Below are 26984 nucleotides of genomic sequence, written 5' to 3' on the forward strand. Positions count from 1 at the left end.
GCAAAGAGAAATTTACAGTTGGACATATCAATCCATGTGGAAGAAGATGTGATAAAGGCCTGGGACGGTCATGAGTTCTTTGTCTGTGGTTAACTTCACACTCTTGCTCAATGGAGAAATAACAAGCCAGTGTGGCTAATGAGGTGACTCCTACCCACCCAATGCCAGTTGCTTGTTTTTCCTTTTATGGAGTCCACACCTGGGTCTTCCAGCCTTTGCCACTCCAACTGTTTACTTAGTTCTCAGATCTGCTCCTTCTGACAAGTTTGTTTTGGTTGATAAAAAAATAATTAACTTATAATTATTTTGTGTGTGTGCATGTGTGTCTATGTGTGTACATCCATGTGAAAGTAACAGGAGTTGTAAATTGCTCTATCTGGGATGCTGAAATAAAAAAGTTTGTTCCAACTTTAGGTCTTGTTAACAGACATTGCACTCAGATCTGTATCTGTTGGCAGTAAAGTTTGAAACAGCTGTTTGGAATTTGAAAGCTACTGGGAATTGAATTGTAGTAAGTATCCTACAGTTTTGTTAATAAGTGTCATAAAATAACATAATAAGAAAGAAATAAAGCCGCAAAAATCTTGGCTGATTAATAATTGTAAAAGTAAACTGGGCAAGAATAGGGCTGAACTACGACCCCAGGTTCTTTTGTCTTATTCTCTTCTTTTCTTCTCCCATCCTTCTGGCAGTGAGTGCAAAACGAAAGACCAGTCTTCTCTCTAAAGACTTCTTGTGGGTTTCTTTATTATGGCCAATCATAGTGGCTGAACAATAAAAGTGTGTCTTTAAGAAGGATATCGTCTTAACTTTGAAAGTTGAACTGGGTGTGAGATGTTCTTTTGGATTCCTTCTGAGATCTATTTGTAGATTTATGTTTTCATAAAATGTTTTATACACTGGCATCTGACTCAGATCTTGTTTAAAAATATCTACAAATATCATCTGTCATTTTTATGAGAAACAAAAATATTGATCACAGTTTTTCAAGAACAAAATGAATAACTCAACATCATTCAACATGCTGGGCATTCTTTATCTGATTTGAGACACAAGTTGCTTTGGGCATTGTTGTTTCCAGCCAAAAGCAGATTCCTGTGTAAGCAACTGTGCAACTAATTTATTTATATCTATCTATCTATCTATCTATCTACCTATCTATCTATCTATCATCTGTATGTATAAAATATTATATTACTCATTGTTGTTCTGCAACACATCTCAAATAATGACAGAAAGGTGAATATGTGTAATTATAAATTGCTGCCAGTTGTAAAGGAAGGGTTAAAGTTTAAAATGCAAAAATCTGCAATAACACTGAGCTTGCTTTGAGTCTCTGCTCTCTCAAATCCTATCGTTAAGGGAGATAAAATAATGAAAAATACTTGACTAAACTGCTGGCAAAACTCTTATTGTTTGTACCACCCTTGGAAAAGGCTCTTGGGACCAGCAGTGGAAACCTTGCTATTGATTGGCTGGTTAAATAGGGGACTATTAGCTTCAGACAGGCTAGATTGATTACATAGCAGCAGCAGGAACTAAGACATAGAGCTGAGTGAGCAGCAGGGAGAGGAGAGAGAGAGAGAGAGAGAGAGAGAGAGAGAGAGAGAGAGAGAGAGAGAGAGGAGAAAGAAAGCCTATCACTCTGTGGCTGCTGGTGCCGGATAATCCTGCTTCCCAGCTGCCTCAGTCAACAACTTACTGAGCTGCTGTTTCTTTTACAAAAGGATGTCAGCTCTGAGAGCCAGCGAAAAATAACAGACTTCACCTTGGAACAGCTCAACACACTCGTGCAGCATTCAAGCAGATCTGAAGAGAAAACAAAAATCAAGCCCTAACACAGCCCCTCTTCGTGTCTACGTTGCAGAGAGAACAGTTTCATGTTCCAGGTAAGGAAATTATTAGCATTTCTTTTCATGTGTTTCCTTTCAGAAAGCCACAGTAAGGCACGTAGTAGCTAAGCATGCTTTTAAAACTGAGTTTGCAGCACAATATTAGAGTCAATGTTGTAATGTGTTTAAATGAATATATTTGCATGCTTATCCACAGGTACGTTCACTTTTTAAAACCATCCTCACAGAGTGTATTTATGTAGGCCATTCTCCACGTATAAAATATAATTAAGCCAAATCTGTCCTAAAAAGAGTAAGGTCATTTTAGTGCCGGTATTTCAACAAATGTTCAAAAATATTGCTTTTATGGTGATTAATAACTTTGATAATGAAAACATATCAAGAAGTACCATTATTGCATGAACTGCAAGTTTTAATTTAATACAAACATAGAAACTACCGTTTCCTTATTCTTTGTCAAATCTGCCTTCTAAGTGTAGGTTTAACTTTTCAGAGTAAGCAGGCTGTGTCCCAAAAATGTGACATTAGACTGCCCTTCTATTATGGCTGTGGATGTTGTGCTTGTTATTAAGAGTCCTGTGCAAAGGACAGAAATTTGAGTCTGGAGATGCTTAGGTATTCTAGAGTTCACTGCTGAGCCGCAGTCCTATCAATTAATATTTAAAGTGTCAGAGACGGTATGTGCAGGCAAAGTGCCGTGAACACATGTGGTCTTTACAATATGAAATTCTCTCCTGGGAGCAGGGTTTTAGAAAATGATTTTTCAAGAAACCAATGAAATGGAACAGGCATAATGCCGAGCATGCAGTACTGATGGGAATGACTGACCCTTAGGGTGTGGGTCAAAATATTAACTGCAGTGGGAGAGAGTGATAGTGAAAGGAGTTTATTTCTTCTTGTTGGAGGTACTATGATTTGTGATATTAATGTGTAAAGGCATTTACTTTTGTATCAATGAAGAGCTAATTTATCATAAGAGTTTCTCGATTCTTTTGAGTGAGGTTCTCTGGGATGCTCCTTTTTTTATCAGAGAACATACTACTTTGTGAAAAGTGATCAAACTTTTTAATATTCTATTCCATTTTTAAAATATTTACAAAGTTTCCAGACTCTTGGGAGCAAAATATCTGAAGTTAAGAACATACATACCTTGAACTGCTTTATTTGTGTTTTATTTCATCTTTGATATCATTTAAAATAAAAAAATCCTATATACAAAATACATACCTTCATTGTATCATATTTTCTTTCAATTACAATTTTAGAGGTTTGGATAGTTCTGTTGGTCAGGACAATAGCATTAGAGAATAAATATATTGTAAATATAGTTATATATCTATATTGGTATGTTGTTATGGGTATTATATATTTATATATGTGGGTATTATATATATTATGGGTATTATATATGAGCAATATATAGCTATATATCTATATTGGTATGTTGTTATGGGTATTGCTTCTTTTGTTTTTAACTGAGTAACATGAAAAATTTTTATGTTTACATATTTTGAATATTGTGAGAGAGATTCAATCACCCAATTGTGAAATGAAGGCATCCTGGCACATACTTACATTGATGCAACAATATCTTTAACAGAAACTCTGCACTTGTTTTAAATCTGGTATATCCACTACTGCATTCAACATTCAGTGTTAATTGTGTTTTCCGAGGAGCATGTCAATATTGTCAGAAGTATTATGCAATTTTATGCAAATTTTTAGACTTATGTTCTGAGTAGGCAGAAGTTATTTTCAACGAAATCATTTATTTGTTTTAACTATATTATATGCTTATTTAAGTTTAATTTTCTTACAGTAATGCCCAGATATATTTCTATAGTACAGTTCTCTTATGATACTTCTTATTGATTATGTTAGTCTATGAAAGAGATTAGCTCTCAGTTGCACTGTATGTTTTTATCAGCTTATTTTAATTTAAATATGAATATATGTGGTTTTCATAGTATTTTTCTTGTAGCAAAAAGAATATTCTTTTCAAAGCTTTTTGAAGTAGCATCTTAACCTCTGTGCCTCCTACAGGTAGACAGAGTCTTACAGGACTTTCAATTTTACTTTTGGTCTTGCTTTATTCCTTTTAAATTTGCTCGTTCTATTAGAATATTTAATTCTTTATGTGGTTAGCAGGAAATATTCAGTGATTGCAGCAAGAGAGTTCTTTTAAAATGAGCACTTCTGTTTTCAGCTGTTTAATTAATATTCCCCCGGCATTCTGTATTATCTTTCTCTGCAAACAGGATCAAAGAAGACTAGTGTCCTGGGAGCAAGATACCTCAGGGTCATTTCCAGCCTGAAATCTACAGTTTACTCAATAAGTTCATCTTCAGGTGCTCTTTTTTCTTTGAGTGTATGAGAGGGGTCACTTGGACTTTTTATTCACGTTCTCATTAACTCCCATAGTATCAGATGTCTCTCCTGATTACTTATTTTAACCAAGCCAAAGAAAAGAAATTGAGAAAGCAGGTCCACTTCTGTTCAAGTAGCTCTCTGAGCCATTAGGGGGCTCTTTCTCCCTGTGTTATACTCAGTTAAACACAGCAAGGTGCTGCTGCATTCTTGCAGCATTTGCTCCTGCTTGTAAGGCAAATGTGTACTGCTTCAAGAATTTGAAGTGCCCACAAAACAGACACTACTAAGATCTGTAAGAAATCTATTTTCAAATGAAAATGAACATGCCCTATGATTCTCATTCTTGGGATTTATTAATGCATATAAATACAAATTTTAATGGCTGAACTGTGTAAAATGTTGTGATTTAGTGAACTTTAAAGACTGCCTGTTATGGAGACACCACTATAAAACAATCTAAAGAACTTAATATTTGCATTATTCTCAAATATCTGAGTCTAAGACAGAATCTCAGTGACTGCTCTTCAAGCATTTTACTCTCAAAAGAGCAAACAGAATCTAGCTAAGAGAGAGGATTAACAATTTTATATATAAACATAAGTACAGGAGAACAAAAAAAATGATGAAATCAGTGTCAGTATGCATGTAAGAAGAGCATTTTTGAGTCCTTAAACGTTTTCTTTTCTTCATAGTCATGAACTCCCATAGACAAACATGAGTGATTTTACAACAGCTGATCATAATACAAAAATGTGCCTCTCCTATCACTTTCCAGCACAATGGGAGGTGAGCAGCACTATGGACTTTCTTTTGGAATTAAAGCTACTTTTTCTTTCTCCGGAGCTGTAGAGATTATTGTGTAGAGCTGAATGTGCTTTGACATCCAAGAAATATACATGAAACTAGAAACAAGCAATCTATTTGGTGGACAGATTTATGGTGGCATTTATGTATGTTTCAAGGAATAATATTAGAAGCATCTAATAGTGTTTAAGTCATTCCAAATCTATCTAGATAATGTTAAAACAAAACCATTGTGATAATACAAATTATTAACATTCAAATGGATAAGAATTCTGGTACTGAAATTTTATTGTCAAGGGTGTGATGTTGAAGAAAGGGCCACTTGTTGGTTTCTGGCTTCTCAGCCATGAAATAATCACAAAGAAACTATACTATTAAATCACTGCTTGGCGCATTAGCTCTAGCTTCTAATGGCTCACTCTTAAATATTAACTTAATCCATCTCCATTAATCTGTGTATTGCCACGTGGCAGTGGCTTACTGGCAAAGTTTCGGCATGTCTGACTCTGGTGGTGCCCCCATGGCTTTTCTCTGACTCTGCCAGCATTCAGCCTAGCTTTCCCTGCCTACCTAAGTTCTGTCTTGCTATAGGTCCAAAGACGTTTCTTTATTCATTAATGGTAATCACAGGACACAGAGGGGACTCCCACATCAGTGTGAAGAATGCTTTACTTGCATTTTATTTATTCTACATTGCTCGCGTCTTTGAGCCTTTGGTTACCAGGCTTCTTGAACCTCCAGTTGCCAGGCTTCTGGAGCCTCCATATTACCCTAGTCACTGCTAGCCTCCTTATCCCAGGGAAAGGTGAGTGCACTACCCACCCATTCCTGCAGCCCCACGACGACACAGAACAATCAGACATGTAGTGTTGTGGGGGTACCTTTATCCAATAAGAGGCAGCCAAATCTTCCCTCTGACTGGAGGGCTGTCTACCTAATTTTTGTTGTCTCATCCTCACTTAATCTCGAGCCAGGCTTTTTATAGTCGTATAGGCTTCGAGTTACAGGCCCTGAGATAACTTTGGTCCAACACTACATGACATAGTCTATTATATTAAAGAAGCATAGAGGGCAGCCAGACAGTGGTTGTACATACCTTTAATTCTAGCACTCAGAAGGTAGAGGCAAGTCAATCTCTGTGAGTTTAAGACCAGCCTGATGTACAGAGGGAGTTTCAGGATAACCAGGACTCTTGCACAGAAAAGCCTTTTCTCAAAAAACAAACAAAAAACAGAAGCTTTGAGTTTGAGATAAGAGCTAAAATTAAATAGAATCAACTAATACAATTGCAAAATTTAAATTTAAATATATATGTAGGTCAACTTTTGCCCAGAAAAAGATGAATATAAACATGTTCTCTACTTAATATTAAATAAATGAAAATGCCCTTGAAATAAAGTATGTCTTATATCAGCTGGTAGGGGCAAAGAGCTATTAAAAATATGTGTTTGTGTAAATGTTGTGTGAGGGGTGGGTGGATAAGTATGTGACCATGTGAATTTGAGCACCTGTGTGTGTGTTTGTGTGCAGTACATACACACATGGCTATGCAGGTGTACCCTCCTCTGCATATGTGTTAATCTTAAGGATTGTGTCAGCTGACTTGGTCTATCATTCTGTTAATACAGTCTCCCTCCTTGAACCTTGAGCTAGACTACTGGCCTCAAGTACCTGTAATCATCTTAATCTTGACCATCACCAGATTTGGCCAGATAAGCTTCTAAAACCATAGCTAGACTTTAAAAGGACATTAGGGATTTGAATTCAGGTCCACATGCTTGAGTAACATGTCTTGTTTGCTTCCTCACCATCCTGCTGGTTTGAGGAAGTAGAGAATGTGGTGACATTATACAATAGACCAATACCATACTTCAAAAGAACACAGTAAGGAGACTCCATGTAGTAAGACTAGTGCAATGAACTGAGATTGATGGTTCTTGCAGAGGCAGAAATGTTTGTATATTTATTATTGCATTTCTACTGAACTAAGTTGTATGATTTATGAAAGTTTCTCTCAGTTTTGTCCTTTTAAGAGGCTTGTTTATTTTTATTTTATGCATGAGTATTTTGCCTGTGTACCACATTAGCACAGCTCTTGAGGCTGCCAGAGTGGATATTAGATCTCCTAGAATTGGTTTTAGAGATGTGTCCTAACCATCAAGTGTGTACTGAGAATCAAACCAGTTCTTTCTATGAGGAACTGGTGTTCTTAACCACTGAGCAATCTCTCCCACTTTAGACTGAGTTTATAGCATTGTTTTATATTTTCAGAGAATTATATTTCTGTATTCACTCTTTTCTCTCATATTATTGGAGAAAAATATATCTCAGCCGTCTTTTCTTTTTATTTTATATAAAATCTTCTTTGGCTATGACCTTAGATGTATATTAGAGGTTTCTCTGGCACATTGTTTTCAGCTCATTGGAATTCTTTCTTGAGTCATATAAGTTAATATTTGAACAGTATTTTTCATCAAACTTCAGTTATTATAAAATATGAATGAGAGGATTTTGAAAACAGAGCTTCTACGACTAATAGAAGATAAAAAATTTGAGCACAACACTCGTATTATTAATCATAAAATGTTTAAGGTAGATTTATGTGTTATCAAATGACTTCCACATATATCAGTGCAAGTCATGAGAGATAAGTACTAATTTTCATTCTTTAGCTGAAAGAAAAAAAATATTGGGATGTTCCAGAAGTAAACAGTGGTGTATAACAGGTTTGGTTTGGGCACGCCAATCATGTTTCAAAACTATGTAACACGCCATCTCTTCTAGAAGTAGGCAATTTTCAGAGTGATGTAGGTTTAGGTAGAAATACAAGCAAACATTATTGTTTCCTTGAGTTCCTTCATCCCCTCTTTTTTCACTATCTATGCTGCTTTATTGTCATGTTCATCTTACATCAATATGGCTCCTGTATTGTAATTCATAGCTCAAAATTGGCCCTCTAGATGTCACTTGTTCCATTATGTTTTTAAATTCTTTCCTTTTTCACTAAGCCCTACTCTTCACATGTGTTCTTGAGGTTTTATTCATTCTCAGTGACAGGTGCCTGTCAAATTATATCCTTTGCACATATTTTTGTTGCCTTGTGCTGTCCTTTGCATGGCATGCTAACAGTTCTTTCTCCTGGGAAGCTCTGCCATTACTATTATGCCCACAGATTTTCCTTTGATAGACTTCAAAATGTTATAATCATGTAAAATGGCATAGTGTTTTATATGGTTTTTAAATAAAATCATATGAATTTAAAATTGTTTATATTCTTCTGTTATTTGCTAGCTTATTTCTTTTTATTGCTAAATAATATCCTACTAAATGGTTGGGGTGTTTTTTTTTCATTCATTCAGTGAGAATAATATACCTTGTTTGTTTCTAATTTGGCAAATCATCAAATCACGGTTATGTTAACTTCTGTGGACAGCACTTCTATGTACACAATTTTCAGCTACTTGAGGGAATCATGATTATAACTACCTGTCTGTGCTAATTGCAGTTTTACTCCCATAAGAAACTGTAAGTTTATCTTCCTAAGTGTGTGCAACTCTTGGGTTACCATTAGTAAATAATAAAAGTTATTGTTCTACAGAATTATAAGAATTTAATATTTTAAACTTTCGTCTTATTAAAAATTATATCTTTAATATTTTGAAATTATAATTTAATGAATATTTTCTCTTTATCATTTTAAACCTTTCCATATTCCTCTCATTGCTTTCTTTAAAATTCATGGCTTAATAGTTGTGCTTAGTGTGTCTTATTGCTTTTAGCATACACTGATTGGTTATAACAACTCATTCACTGTGAAAAGTATTCAACAAAGTTTTACCCTCAGAAACATATCTACAACCAACTCATATTTTTGAACAAATTATTTTTATATTTGCTAAACAAGTATTTGAATATTGCAGTTTAAAGCCTGTGGAGATTTTTTATCCTTCATTTATTTGTACTTTTTAATTAGAACCAAAAAAGAATATTTGGAGTAACAAGATTAAGTAGACAAACTTTTATTTTGTGAAATCTTTTGTTAAAAAGTAACTATATTATTATTTGAAGATTGTAATATAATTATATTATATTCCCTTCTCTTTACTCTCTCTAAACCTTCCCCTATACACCGTCTTTCTCTTTTTAAAACGAATGTTACATTTTTTATGAATTGTTGTTGTACACAAAAATGTTGACATTTAAACATTTGTATTCTAAATATACAAATGCAACCTACTCGGTCAGCATATGTATGTTTTCAGGGTTGACTGCTTGATAATGTATAACCAGTTGTGTTATTTCTCTCTAGCTAAGTATCTATCCCACTTTCAGCATTTCTTAGTTGCTCATAGTTCCTAGTTTTGGACTGCGTATTTGATGGAGAAAGGTCATTGGCTAATAAAGGAACTGCCTTGGCCCATTTTATTGGTTAGAAGATAGGTGGGAGGTGTAGACAGGACAGAACGCTGGGAGGAAGAGGAAGTGAGGTCAGACTCGACCGCTCTCCTCTCGGGAGCAGACTCCTCAGAGAGACGCCATGCTCCGCACGCGATCTGACCCAGGACGGACATAGGCTAGAATCTTCCTGGTAAGACCGGTGCTACAGTTTATTAGAAATGGGTTGATCAGGATATCAGAATTAGCCAGTAAGGGCTAGTGCTAAAGGGCCAAGCAGTGTTTGAATGAATACAGTTTGTGTGTTGTTATTTTGGGCATAAGCTAGCCAAGCAGGCGGCCGGGGTGCTGGGAACGCAGCCCCGCCACCGTTATTACTTCACGTATTCATAGGTTTTCCCAGATTACCTTAGACTGTCCAGTGCTGTCATTCTTCAGCTCATCTTTAGGCAATCATGTTGGTGATGCTCTGTGGGTGTAGCTTCTGACATTCCTAGGAGATACAATCTCACAACAAACTCCCTGATTCTCTGGCTGTTAAAATATTTCTGCCCCCTCTTCTGCAATGACCCCTGAGCCTTAGGTGCAGAAGATTTATTGCAGATAATCCACTGTTCCTGGGACATGCAACTCCTTACACATAACCATGGTCCTGACTTCTTAAGGAAGCTATTACTTGCGATAGAGGATCACCAACACAAAAATCAACATCTTGAGAATTTTTATGCTTTTAAGCATATAATGCTTGCATAGTGAACTCAACATTTATTGTTAATCCATTATATATCCTTCTTTCGAGGCTGTGTTGCTTTGATATGGAAAGCTAATTCACTTTTTAACTCCTCAGAATAAAATATCTATCATATATATCAATGTATACTATGTGAATAAACACCTAGAAACTGAGTTTCTTGGTGAAAGAATGGGCAATCTCTTGAACATGGTTCATGTTCCTTTCCTTCCATTTCTCACCATCTCACTGGGGATAGGTGACAGTTTGATCTGTTGAACAGTTTTATGTTCAAATCCTTACATCATTTGGAATAATTAAAAACTTGAAGTCATGCCACTTAGCTCCTCTGTCTGCTTATTGAAAATAGTACTCTGTTGTATCTATCATGACAGTAACAGTAATGTGAGTGACTCCCGTAACAATGAAAAGAGCTGTAGATAAACATGCCATCATTAAACAGCAAATAGCATAGTTTCTCCAGAAAAAAAAAACATAAAAGTACATGGTGAATGCAAGCATTTTAAAACAGAAATATCAATGATATAGATTTCAGCACTCTTCTCTCTCTCTCTCTCTCTCTCTCTCTCTCTCTCTTTCTCTCTCTCTCTCTCTCTCTCTCTCTCTCTCTCTCTTGCTTTTTCTCTCTTGATTGAAAGGATATTAATCTTGGAGCCAAATACTTGAATCAGTGTTCTTTTTTACTAGATAAATTTCGAAAGCATCTTGGAGCAATGAACACACGGAAAAAAGATGCATACTATTCCACTGTCCCTCTGCCCCCTGCCTTTCTTTATAAGCGTTTACATAAGTTGATTTGTTAGTGCATTTCTCCCAAGTTAATTGACTTATATTCTGAACTGTCTCCGTATACATTCATTAAATAATAAATGCTTGCTCTTAATATTCCTTTTCATAAGCTTATTTGCTGGCTGTGATGTATACCCAGGGTATCATTTCCAACATCTTGGTGTAGAAATCTTCTTACATAAATCGATATCATTTTAGCTTTTTGGCTGGAAGCATAGAACGGGCAGATTCTTTGCCAAGGATATTCTCTGACAAACTGTATCTAAGACTTACCGAGAGAAGAATACTTTGAACTATAGGAACAAAATTATTATTGAGAGTATTGATGTTGGACGCTTAAAAGAAATTCCACACTAACTCATAATTGAGTATAAGAAGGTTATTTATTTAGGAGTAGACTCATAGATCACAGTCCTCTACTCAAACAGGGAATAACAATCGAATCCCACAGCCGGAAGAGAGGCCAGACCCTTGCTTTACCTCAGCATTTATAGTATAAGAGGCCACACCCAAGTGGGTGGGTAACTTAAAGGCTACTGGTTTTGGGAATTCCTACAGTCAAGTATTAATGATTTTCTGAAATAAAATTTCAAAGCCCAGTTTTGAAACATACTTATAAGAAGAGAAACTGAACAGTTCACTCAAATTTAGAATTATTTCACAAATCGGGAAACCTTGTAGATAGGTGTAATGCATGGTTTTGTTATTACTACACATCTGTCTCTTAGTGTCCCAGTCAGCTTTTCACAAGAGGAGCAGAAGGGACAGTGTAGTTTAGATCTGAGACACAGAAGTGTGGGCTGTGAATTTATGCTGGTGCTACAAAGAGCTAACTAGCAAAATTGGAATAATTTATCAGCATTGCTTAATTAAAAAAACTGTTTAAATATAGCAGGTGTGTGTATTTGTGTGTGTAATCTAAAAATCTTGAAAAAAATATCAAACTAGCAAGGTTCTTCTGTTTCTGAAGGTGTGTGATGGCATACCCTTCTAAAACTGGGGAAGGTGTTTTTTTTATCATTTAGAAGGAACTTTCTTCATAATACATTAAGAATAAGAAATGCTTTGTGATGTAACTATAAGATTTATTTTTAAACAGTTCATAGAGGGGACTGAGCTAATCACAGACAGACAGACCACAGCAAGACTCCAGCTAACATTAAATACTTCTGATTCAAATATGTTTCTTCTTTACTCGGGCACACTTATGAGCAAATAATGACTATCATATTTCATTCTTTGGGATTCAACTAGCTATAAAGATGAATAAAAATGGACTAAGATTCTCTATCTCCTTAATAAAATAAAAAATGCAGCAGTCATCCATCTATTCTTGTTTATATTCTTTCATGTTCTGTTCTGAGAATCTGGGCTTAGGTTCCTGAAAGAACATTTAATCTTTTTTGAAATACATTCTTTAGATTCTGCCAAGAAGAGTGTAGAGTTAAAAGTCAGGCCAAATGAAGGAACCCTCTTTTCTTTTACTGTGGATTGTTTTTGTAATATTTTACAGTTTTCTTTATCTTATAGTACCTTGTAATGCTGAGACCCTTTAATACAGTTCTTCATATTGTGGTGACCTTCAATCATAAACTTCTTTTTGTTGTGGCGTCATAACTGTGGTTTTCCTATAATGTACATATCTGTGTTTTATGATGGTGTTTGTGATGGTGACCTTTGTTTTCATGACTCCTGTGGAAGGGATCTTCATCCCTAAAAGGGTAGTGAGTCACAAGGCCAAGAATTGCTTCCTTACAGAGTCACTCAATAACATTTGCTTCCCATTTCTATCTGCCTCTTACACTCTCAAGATTCAGTTCTCAGTGATCCAGAATGACACAACGTAAGTCTTGTTTATTCCTGTCCTATCTCCTCATTCTTTCAGATGTTTGTTTCCTTTAAAGTAGCAGTAACTGGGAAAATAAAATATTTCAACGACTTTAACAAAATACATTCAAGTCAGAAATGGTGCATTTCTATGACTGTTTTAAAAGCACTTATTACTACCTAAAGATAGAAGACAACTATTAGTCTTTGTTAGTCTTTCATTACTGTTATGGACATATGCCTCTTGGTTGCCTTTCTGACTATTTACTGTATTTTCACTACACCAAGACAACATCAAAAACACTGATGACAGCAAGATGTCAACTTATGCTGGAGAGGTTGTGGGGTAAAGGGAAGACTTCTGCATTCCTGGTGGGAGTACATGATGGTACAGCCCCTTTAGATATCAGTATGGCGATTTCTCAGAAAATTAGAAAACAACCTTCCTCAAGACCCAGCAATACTACTTTTGGCTATATACCCAAAGGATATTCAATTGTACCACAAGGACATGTGCTCAACTATGTTGTTCAGAGCACCCTTGCTTGTCATAGCCAGAACCTGGAAATAACCTAAATCCTCCTTAAAAGAAGACTGGGTAAAAAAATATGTGGTACATTTACACAATGGAGTACTACACAGCAGAAAAAAAGTAATGTCATCTTGAAATTTGCAGGCAAATGGATGGAGCTAAAAATCATCTTTTTGAGTGAGGTAACCCAGACACAGAGAGACAATTACCATATGTACTCATTCATAAGTGGTTTTTAAACATTAAGCAAAGAAAACCAGCCTACAAATCGCAATCCCAGAGAACCTAAACAACAATGAAGACCCCAAGAGAGACATACGTGGATCTAAACTACATGGGAAGTAGAAAAAGACAAGATCTCCTAAATAAATTGGTAGCATGGGGACCATGGCAGAAGGTTGAAGGAAAGGGGAGAGGAAGGGAGGGGAACAGAGAAAAATGTATAGCTCAATAAAATCAATAAAATATAACTAGGAAAAAATTAGCCACCCCTCCGTCCCCCCAAAAAAAGACATATAGTAATGTTCCCAGTGAAATAACCCTTGTGCTTTGTGAATTTTAACACAACAGTCATAAATCAAATTGAGACTGGAAGATGATAACAGAAGATTTGAAACAGTAAAGTGATTTGGTTATTTATAATGACTCCAAATTGTATGATCATACCCTTGTCCTTGAGCAGTGAGGAGGCTTTTGTTAATACTAAATGGTATGTCAAATCTATCCATCAACGATGGGTTTTCAATCATTCTAGTACTCATGTCTACTGGCGGTGGTGATGAACCCTTTGAGCATGGCTTCGGAACCCAGTTAACTCTCCTTAACTATTTACGTGTGATATTGATTCCACGACTCCAAGGTAGATTACTTATTTTCACTATATTTGAGAGCTTAGAGGTAAGCAAAAAACAAGCCGAGAAAAGCACACACATAAAAGCATGGCTTTAAATCTTTAGATCAAATTGTTACAAGAGTCAGAAAGCTTCTAAGGGTATCTGAGTGATTTGGGGTTAAGCTGAGAAGCTTGAAATACCGAGTTTCACTAAGCCTCTCTTGACAGCAGAAGCATCCATTCTTTCTTGCATGAGAAGACCAAGCTGACCTGGATTGTAGATCAAGTAGTTAATAACTTGAGGGACTTTGCTTGAAGGTTTCCCATTTTCATGTGTATTTACCCTTCCCTTCACTATTTCCTGACCCTGTTAATTATATCCAGAGCTCACCATGCATTAGTGACATAGTTAGTAATATTGATCTAAGAAAAAATAACATATCATCTAAACCCTTCTCATAAGTTAGTTAATTAATATCCCTGGAAAGTAAGGATGTATGTTAGTATATCATAAAAGAATTAGTCACAATGCTAAAACTAAAAATCTCTTAATAAGGAAACAGTAATATCAACATCCGTAGTGGGAGTGTTTTAGATGTAGGAGTGTTTGCATCAGCCAATCACATTTGTTTACTCAATAACAATAGAAAAGATAATCTGTATTTATGTCTATGATTGGAAAATTTGAATTTCCACAATTAAGGATTATGTTCCCTGGGCAAATATGGGATGAACTGGTTAACTGGCAGGATTGAATCTCTTTGATATTTAGTGACCACACTGTGACACGGATCCTTCATAAGTTTCCCCTCAATTTACTTGCTAGAGGAATGAAATAGAGAAGATAATAACAGTCCTAAAAATTTTCTTCCTGGGTATTAATTAATACTAATTTCTCATTACCCCAAATATTTGAACTTTCCTAGTTGGGCACTGTGGCAGTTACATCATAAATAGATTTTAAAGGATATTCCAGTCACAGTGAGAAGTGTTGCATTGTTAACCTCCTCAATGGTTCCCTTTCTGAAAGGACACTTAATATACATTCAGTTGGCTGCTGCTGTCATCCTCGCATTTGATTTCTGACTCTTACAGTGAGAATGTTAAGGTTGGAGGGTGCACAAGGATGGTTCTGGAAATTTCCTATCTCCAACAATTGCAACCTAATATTGCATGTAAAAATTTAGCAATTACTTTTAGAGGCCAGATGTTTTTGAAAGCTGGGAGAAAATTGGAAGAAGAAATTAATTGCCTTTTCCTTTGTGAAATCTGCAAAGGGGATGCACGGGACTTGATGCGTGAGTTGTCTCTGAAAAACTGACGAATAAGCAGGGGGATATTAAGAGGAGAGTAGAAATTCACAGTGACTGTGGAGAGCTGAGGAAAACACTAGGAGGATATTGGGACTATACAGAGAGAAAGAAAGATGAGCATATTATTACCAAAGCATACAATTCACTGTACAGAGATTAAGGAATTGGTGTACAATTTTCAAAAAGTTTTATGATCTAATCTTCTACAACATATAATATGTTTTAAAATTAATAATTGAAGCATATACTTTGCTTGGTCATTTCTAATAACGAAATAGGATATTATGGGCTATACTTTGAACATTACTTTAGATTGTACTATTCAGATGTTTGCCTAAAGATGAGAAGAGAATTAGATAAAAATGAGTTTAAAGAGGCATGTTGGGATGACCACAGGATAATTTTCCACAAATATGAGTTTACTTAAGGTAATAAAGCTCCCTTATCAGGTGTTTGTGCATGTGAAATAGACTGCAGCTCTATAACAACCAGTAACTTGGGTTAAACTTGTGAATAAGAACTAAAATACAACAGCAAATAACTTTCAAACCTAAGAAATACTACTTGATAGCTTTGCCTCAGTAAAAGCCCCTTTGTTCAATTGTATTTGTCTATTGATCATTGAAAGAAACAATAGCGGAGCACATAATCCTCAATAAGATGTAAACACCAGGATGATGTCCTTGACCAAGTCATGTGTATGTAAACAGTATAAAGACATGTCAAGTAGATTGAAATAGATGTGTTCAATGTGCTCATCTCTTGTGAAATGTTGTTTGTGTAGCTAGTTAACATACTTACCTGAAAATCACAAGGTCTGTTGTTGTTTAAAGAGTACCTTTATATATGAGCTCTCATGGTTACCATTGGAAAATACTTCCCATAAACACCAAAGAAGACATTTTGTAGAACACAGTCTCCTATTATTTTTTTAACTGCATGATATTTATGACAGAGAGTACTAATTTTATAAAATGAGTTTCTTTAAAATGAGCACACAAAGTTTGGTGATATAGAATGGGGGGATAAGATAGGGAGGAGTTTGGAGTAAAGTAATCAAAATACTATGTGTAAAATTCTAAAAGAAAATCATTAATTGAACAATAAAGCAGACAAACAAAAATAGATACTGTTTGTTCAAGAAGGCTTTGTGGGTTTGGATTCTTGCATGCTTAATTTTTGATGATTCAAAGAGTATGAGCAAAATCTTGTTAAGTTCAGATATTCTTTCCCTTGTGATTCAGAAACAAAGTAAAAACAAACAAATAAAGGGGTCTAGATCTAGGCAGTTATACAAAATTAATTTCTATTCAATGCATCATGAGAACAAATATTAAGCGGAATCTAATACTAGATGTTGAGAAAAGAGAAAGCAAAAGGATGCATATGATATGTAAGCAAAAATAAAAATTAAAGGAATGGATTACTAAATTAATATTTATGATCAAAAACAATCTTATATGGTTTTGAGGCTTTTAAAAATATGAAGTTGGAAACAGTTTTCTGTGATCTCAAACCTAACTGTTTTGTTCTTATTAGGTAATATTACTAACTTTTTAATGTGGTTAATAACTGTTTAAAAGAACTACAGAATATGTAGAACATTTTATTGAACCTGGAATATCATAGGCTTTTGTCATTGTTTTTGGATGCCGTCTAAACTTGATGTAAGACCATGCTCCTGATGTGCCACATACTTGAGTCAAAAAGAGATATGAAGCTAGTTCTGGTCTAGAAACTTCATCACTATTGGCTAGTAATTATAGCACTTGTAAGTTATGTGTTCACTAATGAATGAGAAAAGTAATTAATATTATTTTACAGCTGTGGACAATGAAAGTTTATTAGTCCAGGCAATAGTGGCACATGTCGTTAATCTCAGCATTCAGGAGGCAGAGACAGGTGGATCTCTGAGTTCGAGGCAAGTCTGGTCTACAGTGTGAGTTCCAGGGCAGACTCCAAAGCTACAACAGAAATCTGTCTAGACTACCCACACACAAAAAAGAAAAAAAAAGTACATTAATTGTTCACCTTGCAACACATGCCTGCTATTGCAACATTGGTATGAATGTTGTAGGAACAATCATCCACTTCCCATGGAAAATATAGCTTATTTCACAAAATGAAAGCAATGTCTAAGAGCATTAACTGATACAAAAGACATGACTGTGTAGGCCATAGGGTCAATGAGAGAACAGTATGCTATTACTTTGCAAAATAAAATTAGTATTAAACTGTCTATTAAGTTTAATCTTTATACCAATATATAAATATATCCCTATATTCTCATCAGAGAATCTTCTTTTTAGAGTAGAGTGTAATTAATATAGAGATGCACAATTAATCAATGTACAGGTATGAATGACTTTGGAGTATGGTACATGAACATCACAACCCCTTATTCCAAGGTAGAGTGAACATTTGAGAAGAGTGGTCAGTCATGTTTCTATGGCAGTATACATATTCAGGGCAACAGTGACTGCTGGGCTTATTGGACCATCACACAGATTAACTTGCTGTGGGTTATGACTGCATGCTGAAGGCCTGTACCATATTACATTAGTAAAAATCCTACCAATTGAGGAGGGAACTTTGAAGTGTCAGTCTGAGAACTAATCGCAAACTAAAATCAGGTTTCTTCAGAGTGATGGCCACAGCAAGGCTACCCATATTTCAGTAGGTGGTCATACACCTGAATACATCAAGCAGCACTAAGTGAATATTACAGGTTTTAAAAAGTAGAGGAAATTGGATGGGAAAGATAGTAGGAAAAAATAAAAGAATAGAAGTCATACCATGATCAAGACAAATATATGTGTATGAAATTCTAAAACATTAAGAATTTTTTGAAAGAAAAATTGGATAATGTTTGATTTTTAAAACAATAAATAATTACAACATACAATTATCCCAAAATCATAAGGATTCTTTCTATCATCATTAACAGAGAATAGTTTTCAATTACTAAATTAACCTAAATATCTATTCCAAAATACCAAGTGCAGGGGATGTATTTATATATGTATTTTGGTATTAACATGAAGTCTTTGGAATAAACAAGAAAAGAAAGGCTAATGGTGATATGTTTATATGTCAATTTGACAACAACAGATGGTGGGGTGCTTGTTAATTTTTATTGACTACTTGGCATACCTAAGAATCATCTGGGAATATGGAGTCTTAGTTGAGGGATTGATCACGTTTGACACGTATATATGGAATAATCTTTATTGATTCCTGATGTGGGGATGAGGGGCAGCACACTGTGGGCAGCAAGTAGATGAGCAAGTCAAAAGTTTTCTGTATTAGCGGCTGCTTGAATTCTTACCCTAATTTTCATCTATATTAAACTTGACCTGAAAGTATAAACTGAAACAAACAAACCTCCATCTTCCTGTCTAGATGTTTTAAAAGAGCAACAAAAGATGAGCTGGAACAAATACCAAACACCTTATCCTCTGAATTATCGTACCAAGTCCCTTTTAGGATATTTTTATTTCAAATATATCAATTAGTAGCTCATTTTCTTATCTAACAGTAGAAGAACGGTAGACTGACACCAAGCTTTCTTTCAGTTACTCACATAATTTATTTCTAGTGATAGGCTATAGGTATTGTTGACAAAAGTCTATGTAGTATCTTTTTGGTTATAACAAGCAGTTAACATTTCTTTATATCATAAAGCAAGTTTAGAATTCTTAATAACAATTTATTTTCTCTTTTCAAGAGTATATCAATTAGTAACTCTTTGGGGATGAAATTATTTTTGACTTCATTATACCTTTGAGTAGAACTAAAAAGTAATAGCATATCCTTTTGTTCATAATTAGGTATTTGAATGAGATGATTGGTAGTGATCCAACAATTGCTCTTAAGAAACTCAGATTTTCAAATAAAATTCCCAGGATGTTATTTTGTTTTGACCCTATTGAGGTAAAACCTAACAGTTTTTTTAAATGTATAGAAGTCAGTAGTACAAATATCATAAATCATGCTTTAGTAATAGGTTGCAGGGATAGTACTTTTTAAACATTGTAGAGAAATTATTTTAATTCAGAGAATTTTCTTTTCTTGCCATATTATTTTTTTACTTTTGGATAAACGAGGTTCCAACTTCCAGTTCTCTTGATGTTATGTTCTTTGTTTAGGAGTTTAGTACTATACCATCAAATCTGGTCTTTTTTGGTTGTCTAAGTGGGTTTTAAGATGTCATTATACATGTTGTATGATAACCATTTTTCACATGTGTCTTCTTACAATACATAAAAATAATTTTGACCAGTTTGGCTAAAAAATAAAGATAAGATAAGCCTGTCTGACACAAAACATATTTTCTTAAAGTTCTCATAATATCTGGAGTAAACAGGAAAAATGAGCAATAAACAGAAGAGGTATGGAATGTAAGTGCTATCATTTGTCATTCAAAGAATAATAGGTTGATTCTACCTTAATGATAGGTTGATGGAGAAACAACAGAATCGAACTTACGGAAGCAATAGATACATGGGGGAAAAAAGGAACTCTCAGGACAGGAAGTTGGGTCATTGAGTAAAATAAATTGACACACAAACATGTGAATTAAAGTCCCCAGAAGCACTTAAAGGCTAGATGCGTGGGGTTCAAGTGCAGTACCTGTTCCAGCAGTGAGAGGGAAGGCAATGAGAAAGGAGTACTCAGCAGGGGTTGGGCCATACATTTACACATACACAGTGGAAAAACAGAGACCATATCTTTAACCATTTTCATGATTACAATTGATGTGGGAGTGTCATATATCAATCTGTTGATTTCATTGGTTAAGCAATAAAGAAACTGTTTGGCCCTTATAGGTTAAAACATAGGTGGGAGGAGTAAACAGAACAGAATGCTGGGAGAAAGAAGCTTAGTTGGGGAGTCGCCATGATTCTCCCACTCCAGGCAGACGCAGGTTAAGATCATTCCTGGTAAGTCAGCTCGTGGGCTACACAGATTAATAGAAATGGGTTAGATCGATATGTAAGAGTTAGCCAATAAGAAACTGAAGCTAATGGGTCAAGTGGTGTTTAAAAGAATACAGTTTCCATGTAATTATTTTGGGTAACACTAGCCATGCGGGCGGCCGGGTGCCAGGGACGCAGCCCACCACTCTTATTACTACATAGAATTAGCACCTGATGTTGTCTTCTGACCTCTATATTCGAGCTGCGTGTCATATGTCACACTTGAACAGATGATAACACACACATGATGGGTAGGTGAGGATTAAAAAATGAGGAGGAAAAAGAAGAAATGAAATGAGCTCAGCCTAGTTCCCTTTCTCTGTTCTGTGTATACTTGCCTGTTCATGTAATGCATTACACAGGTAAAAGGACCTTAGCAGGTGTACTTCTTACAGCCTTGGATAACCTAGGCTGAAGAACTGTAAGCTGAAAATGCTTTGTTTATAATATGCCTAGTTTCTGGTTACCTATTTCAATTGACACGGCAAGAACATTTCTAACACAAACTCTGACAAGGCTTTCTGGTCAATTAGCTGTTATCCTGAGATGTCTCTCCCCTGGTTTGTTCCACTACTGAATTTCCTTTGATTTTTAATAGATATTGGCTTAGTTTTGGTGTTGTGTTGTTTATGTATGGAATTGCATAATTATTTTGTGATTGTTGAAAACAGCTTCTTGATGTCTCAAACTTCATTTTGCTTGAAATTTTCATTGTCACATAACAAAACACTTAAAACCAATTTCAAGTGAAACTGTCTACACATACAGAGTAAAGGCTCTGAGCACAGAGCGTCCTCTTTGACTTTCTAAAAGTCACAAACTCTTGGACAACGTGTTATTTTATGGCTAGTCACTTTAAAAATTAGGTCTCTGAAGAAGTTCAAAAATCTGTGACAGCATGGGGGCCTGAAGGTGGAGAAGTGCTGACTCAGCCCTTGAATGTTCCGTGATGACTTCTCACCTGCACTTAGCAGCTGTTTACTGCTTGGTTCACTAGAGCGTATGATGCTGAACCAAGACACAGGTCAATAAAGCCATTTGCAGTGATCAACCCTCGGAGAGAGCTGATGAATCAACCAAAACTCCTCTAGGCTGAAGGAAAATTTTGCACTTTAGGTAGTAACATGTAATCAAATGAATCAGCAGTCTGCACATCTCCCTAATTAATTTTGCTACCTTTGGGGAGGCATGAAACAAACTTCTAATGCCCTCTTCCCCTTCAGTAAGGATGTGAGTGGTTAGATATCAAATTATGCAGGCAACCTTTAAAAGCTGCCTTTTAAGTACTTACACAGTGATTTCTTGATTTTTATGCATTAAGGCTTTTATTCATTTAAGTTTTCATGACTTGTTATATTCATATATCAATCACAAGATTACCAAAACACAAAATTTGACATTTTTATCCCAGTCTGTATAAATAATACAACAGCAAAACTAAAACCGGTGTCTCACGTAATTTTATATCTGACCCCAAAGATTGGTGTTATTGTCATGCTATGTGATAGATATTAGATCTTAAGCTCCCAAGTTAATATCTGATTTGACAAAGAAAATATAATAAGAATTGTATAACTTTTCATCTTGAACATTTTATCGTATCATATATTTTATTTTTACTTTATTTATTTAAATTTGTATTGGTGATATTAGAAAAATTAAAACTTTTTGGTAATTTATCTATATGGCCCTTAAACAATGATTAGGTTTCATATAAAATTTAATGAGTCAACAGGTGTTTCTTCAGTCCCTAATTTGCAAAAAGCACTGTATTTTATAAATTTATCATGTTATAGGAAATACAAGTTTGGCACCTCCAGTTGTCAACCATATAGTCATAATCAAATGGGTGTTTAAGACACTAACATAGAAGAAACAGATAATGGTGGGGCCTTTAAATGTATGCTATTTATAGAATTAACGGATTCTTAGGGTATCTGTTGTCCTATAAACTCCGACTAAGAAAACTCTCTAGGATGTATGAAAAGGACAACTGAGACTTTTCATTTTCTATTGAATTTGATTAATTCAAAATCATCTCAAGTTTCAAATTTTTATGCAATAGGAGATACAAGTTTATTGCATGAGTGCTAGAGATTCCTGGATAGCTGTCAGGTTCACATGATAGCTTTCTGAGTTTTGTATGGTATTTCAATTCTTTCAAGTCTTCTTTTTTTATTTAATTTATTTTTAAAAAGAAAATAAACTATTTTTTTTCATTTTACTTACTTAACAATCCCAGTTACCACTCCCTCTCCTCCTCCCATTCCCTTCACCTACCCTCCCATTTCACTTCTATCCACTCCTCAGAGAGGATAAGGCACATTGTTTTGAGGATGATCCAAGGCCCTCCCTACTATATCTAGACTGAGCAAGGTATTCCAATAGGTTCCCAAAAAGCCAGTACAAGAGGTAGGGATAAAACTTGGTGCTACTGCCCTTTATTCAACTGTCACCTTCATTCAGAGGGACTCTTTTTGGATTTATGCTGGTTCCTTCTCTATTCGGCTCAAGTTGGTGAGTTCCTATTATCTCAGGTAGACTGTTTAAGATCACCATGGTTTAAAGTTAGAATATCAAAACAACACTAATTGCAGAAAGCTTACAAACTCATGGAAATTGGACAGTGTTCTATTGATCCACACTTGGATCAAAGAAGAAATAAAGAAAGAGATTAAAGACTTCCTAGAATTCAACGAAAATGAACGCAAAACATACCCAAACCTTAGGGACACTATGAAAGCAGTGCTAAGAGGAAAGTTCATAGCAATAAATGCCTACATTAAAAATGAGTGAAAAGCTTATAGTAGTGACTTAGCAGCACACCTGAAAGCTCTAGAACAAAAAGAAGCAGACTAACCGAGAAGGAATAGATGACAGAAAATAATTAAATTGAGGGTTGAAATCAATAAAATACAAGCAAGGAAAACAATACAACGAGTCAATGAAACAATGAGCTGGTTCTTTGAGAAAATCCAGAACATAGACAACCCTTATCCAAACTGATCAAAGTGCGGAAACTGAACATCCAAGTTAACAAAATAACAAAATCAGAAAATGGAAAGGGGATGTAACAACATATATAGAGGAAATCCAGACAATCATTAGGTCATATTTCAAAAACCTGTACTCCACAAAAGATTGAAAGAAAATGGACCATTTGCTGGATAAATATCACTTACTAAAATCAAATCAAGTCCAGGTGGACAATTTAAATAGACCTATAATCTGCAAGGAAATAAAAGCAGTCATCAAAAGTCTCCCAAGCAAAAAATAAAAAAAAAAAATCACAGGCAAGATTTTTTTTTTTTGATTTTCAAGACAGGGTTTCTCCATAGCTTTTTTTGGTTCCTGTCCTGGAACTTGCTCTTGTAGACTAGGCTGGCCTCGAACTCACAGAGATCTGCCTGCCTCTGCCTCCCGAGTACTGGTGTGTGCCACCACCGCCCGGCACAGGGAAGATGTTTTAAGTTCATAATTTTACCAGAACTTCAAAGAAGAGCTAATACCTATACTCTTCAAAATACGCAACATAATAGAAACAGAAAGAACATTGCAAAAAAAAAAAAAAAAAAGCTAAGAAAGATCAGGGAAACATCGCCCTTCACAATAGTCACTAATGACATAAAATACCTTTGGGTAACACTAACCAAAAAAGTGAAAAACCTGTTTGACAAGCACTTTCACCTTTGCTGAAAGAAATTGAAGAAGGAATCAAAAAACAGAAAGATCTCCCATGCTCTTGGATACATAGGATCAAGATAATAAAAATGACAGTCCTATCCAAAGCAGTCTATAGATTCAATGTGATCCCCATCAAAATCCTACACACTACTTCACAGACCTTGAAAGAATAATAATCAACTTCATATGGAAAAAAAGCAGGTCTTCTTAATTTAAAAACTGTTAGACTCTGGAGATACCCTTTGCTGTTGTTAGGTCAGAAATGTTCTGAAATCAGAATATAAAACTGTTTTAGCAGAGTGCACTCAGCTTCCAATGAGCTCGGGGTAGGGCTCAACATCCAATCAGCTCCTTACTGTGAGGTCCAGCCAGTTCCTCTATAATTTTTCTTTTTTTGTACTAAAAAATAGATCTACTCTTCATACTCCAAATGTCTGCTCAGGTCCTTAGGAAGTCACATTCAATTGAGCCTCCTATTCGAATCTCAAACTCTCTCCTGGCTCCTTTTGTACTTCTTTCCCTTACGATACAACCCAGTTCTACTTCCTGTCATGCATATCCCCCAAAAGATCTTTCAATAAAGTGATAGAAAGTTCTCAAATATTCTGAAACAGATGCATAACCAGGTTGAAAAATCCTACAAAAAGAACAAAGCATATAGAAGCATAAGCGTGTGCAGCAACATTGAAGCAGAAACACACACAAATACATACAAGTTATACATTACTTACTTAGCAGCATTTATTTTAACACCATCTCAATTTCAAGCTGAAGATTTATCTACAAGATTTTGGAGGCTAACAAAATCTATGAATAGTACAAAGACATGAAAACTTGTCTTGGAATACGAAGAGGAATTTAACATCTAATACATTGTGTTTTGTGCTAGTGGGAAACATAAGGCAATGAAAAGAAAGGCTGAGCAATGAGCCTGTTTAAAACAAGTTTGATAATGTAGACATGATGTTAAAAAAAGACTGACATTCATACTAAGTAGAAATCCTACTTAAATCTCCTCAAAGAGAACAACTTCTGACTTTGATCATTTTCTTTTTCACTCCTTTTTCTTTTTCTTTTCTAAAAAATGACTGATTCCTGTTAAAACTATCAAAGTTTCTTTCCATCAGCATATTTGCGGCTAAGTATATCACACCTGATTAAATGAAGCTTCTTTATCTCAGCTGAAGAACAATTTGATGGGTGACTACATGTACTCATAGGCTCAATATGTCAGGAGAAAATGAGACAAGTTTAATTGCTCTTAAATTGCATTCATAACTGCTATACTGAAAGTGACAATATTAAATATTCTATTGAATAGGAAATACACTGAGTGTATACAAAACAACTTTCAGTGAAGGATGTCTTCAAAGAACCATGGGGCATCACAACTTTCAGTGAAGAATGCCTTCAAAGAACCACAAAGCATCAATGTCTGGTTGTATTAGGTGTTATTGTTGTAAACTAAAGTAATGAGATGATGTTTTATGTTTGAACTAAAGATAGGAAGAATAGAATACCTATATTCAGAAACTTTACATAAGGGAGGATTCGTTTGAAGAACAGTAGAAACTGTGTTGCATGTTTTTTTTTTTCTTTTTTGGAGTGTTTTTGAATTGACGACATGGCACAAAATGCATGCAAATGCAAAAGTATTGAGAATTTGTCTGAAACTACAGGAGAAATTTTGCAGAAATCAACTGTCAAGTGCATATTAGGGAACAGCTAGTGATATAGGCTATTATTATCTGAGGACAGAACCAAAAAGAATATTGCCATTTTAAGAAACATTTATAAAAATAAAAAAATGTGCATAGACAGAATAATTAGAGTGTTGAATTATTTCAGGTCAAGAAAAAAACAGGCTAGCTAAAAGACAGACCAATCATATTTTTCTTTATTATAAGGGTCAAACTCATGAAACAGGAATGAGGAATCCAAGCTCAGCTATGTAGCATAGGAACCACAGAGAAAGAGTGCCCCTGGACTGTGCAGCATTTTTGTCTGGGTACCCAGGAAGTCATGTCCTAACTTGCTCCCAACTCTTAAAAATAATTGACTGACAAAGATTCCCCATCACCTCCAGATTTTGTTGAAACAAGAGCTTTCCAAACCCAAATAAAAAACTATATACAATAGGAACAGATATCAAGTTTAAAATTACAACCAACATAAACAATATTAAGCAAGGAAAACATGATAAATGTTTTAATAAGCATTCTATTCTAAAGAGTCTAAGTTTTCCATTGGAAATTGGCTTGGATAAATCATAAGAGAAAGGTAACTAAGACTATCTAGTCTTTAACCCCACCAAAGGCATGAGAAGGGAAATAATATTACTTGAGTAGTCAGGAAGTGCTATCAAGCAGCTTCCAAAGCAAGAAGTATATGACAGAGACAACTGGATACCTGAGCAATAACCCAAAATAACATTTGCAATGTTATAGCAACCAACTTTGGCTAAGGTGTAGTGTACTGGACAGACCATTTTCAGAGGTAGGAAAAATTTCAGAACTGGCTTACCATGTCTTGGCAAGGTGAGACAGTCTTTTTCCTAGTATCCAGCTTATCCATTTCTGGATACCATGTACTTTGTCAGTGTTTGAGGTATGGCCAGTTCCTTGCCCAAAGGCCAATTGTGCAAAGAAGAAATCAAATTCCTAGTGGAGTGTCTTTGGTGCTCAACATTCACTTGGGAATAGATTGGTGCTATCAGGAGCAATCATATCTCATGTCAACAGAACCCTACGTTATTTAAATGCCATATGTTACAGATCCTTGAAGTAGTTGAAGATTACCTATCTAGGCAAAATACAATCTCTATCTAAAGAACTTAATTAATCTGACTATATGTA

General features: G+C 35.2%; 1 protein-coding gene across 2 annotated transcripts in view; it reads left to right on the forward strand.

The window, feature by feature from the left end:
- The first annotated feature begins 1634 nt into the window (after positions 1-1634).
- Positions 1635-26984, forward strand: part of Cdh18 (cadherin 18) — a 756186-nt gene continuing 730836 nt past the window's right edge. Inside the window, exons 1-2 of one of the 2 annotated variants that reach the window (XM_041632191.1) lie at positions 1635-1889; positions 4112-4201. The gene's annotated coding sequence lies outside the window, so the exon portion shown is untranslated. The remainder of the gene's footprint in view (positions 1890-4111; positions 4202-26984) is intronic. The other variant, XM_041632192.1, reaches the window with a different exon arrangement.

Source organism: Microtus oregoni, unplaced genomic scaffold, assembly GCF_018167655.1.
Source record: "Microtus oregoni isolate MIOR12 unplaced genomic scaffold, Mior012 000040F_ref0000088, whole genome shotgun sequence".
Lineage (NCBI taxonomy): Eukaryota > Metazoa > Chordata > Mammalia > Rodentia > Cricetidae > Microtus > Microtus oregoni.